Source organism: Bison bison, unplaced genomic scaffold (assembly GCF_000754665.1).
Source record: "Bison bison bison isolate TAMUID 2011002044 unplaced genomic scaffold, Bison_UMD1.0 scf7180017864214, whole genome shotgun sequence".
Taxonomy (NCBI): domain Eukaryota; kingdom Metazoa; phylum Chordata; class Mammalia; order Artiodactyla; family Bovidae; genus Bison; species Bison bison.
The window spans coordinates 627,860-628,994 of NW_011494786.1; the positions used below are offsets into that span (position 1 = coordinate 627,860).

At 46.5% G+C, this 1,135-nt stretch overlaps 1 pseudogene; it reads left to right on the plus strand.

The window, feature by feature from the left end:
• LOC104992402 overlaps positions 1-1,135 on the plus strand; it is a 13,312-nt pseudogene that overhangs the window by 566 nt on the left and 11,611 nt on the right.

The following is a 1,135-nucleotide window of genomic DNA, read 5'->3' on the forward strand; positions in this document are numbered from 1 at the left end:
TGTGAGAGCATGTTGCCTGGAGAAATGACACTTGGACTTGCCCTGCACCATGAAATGTGCTGTGGGAACAGCAGGATTCGGTCACCCTGGTGGGCTCCCAAGAAGGAACTGATGTGACGGCCACCAATGAGGGCTGCCCAAGCACAGGAGGGCCACTAGTGCTCCCTCATTGGCTCCACAGGCACCCCTCAACTACCATGGGTTCTTCTTTCATCTGCCTGTATGACTTTGTCAGTTATTGTGAAAGGAAAGAGACAGTGTGTGTGGTGGGGGGAGTACCCTGGAATCTGGGAGGACCAGGAGGGAGGGTGTGTGTGGGGAGGGGGGAGGGGTGCAGAAGGAAGACTCCAGGCATCCTTGATGGTCCTTGTGGGAGAAAAGAGGTGGGGGCAGGGGAGTCACCACTGGTGGGCGGGTGGTTAGAGAGGAGGGAGGGGACTTCAAGGTGTCTGAGGTTGGGGGGAGGGTTTGGGAAGGAGAGGTGAGGAATGTTCAAGGATTGGCAGCATGTGAGGAGAGTCACACCTGCTCCAGGTACACACCCTCTTGATACTGACCCCCCAGAAATAAGTGTGCAGGTGTCTGCATGCAAAAGCATTTCATTGACAAAGAGCAGACTAATTCTTGAGAGATGGGGAACTTCTGAGGCACTTCTGATTACTCTAAGGCTTTGTTTATGTCTAAATTTCTTGCTTTTTTGGTTTTCTTGTATGTACTTTTACATAGTTGAAATGCTTGTGAAACCAGCTTTCTGAATTATATTGATAGCTTTGCCACTTAACACACTGTTACTTTTTTATAATGAATGCTAATAGTATTTGTGTGGTTAATATTTATTTTTATAATTATAAAATATATATTACATTCCCTTTTGTTAGATATTTCTTTCATTATAGCCAAATCTGAGTTAAATTCACCCATTCCAGTCCATTTCAGTTCGCTGATTCCTAGAACGTCGACCTTCACTCTTGCCATCTCGTTTGACCACTTCCAATTCGCCTTGATTCATGGACCTGACATTCCAGGTTCCTATGCAATATTGCTCTTTACAGCATTGGACCTTGCTTCTATCACCAGCCACATCCACAGCTGGGGATTCTTTTTGCTTTGGCTCCATCCCATCATTCTTTCTGGA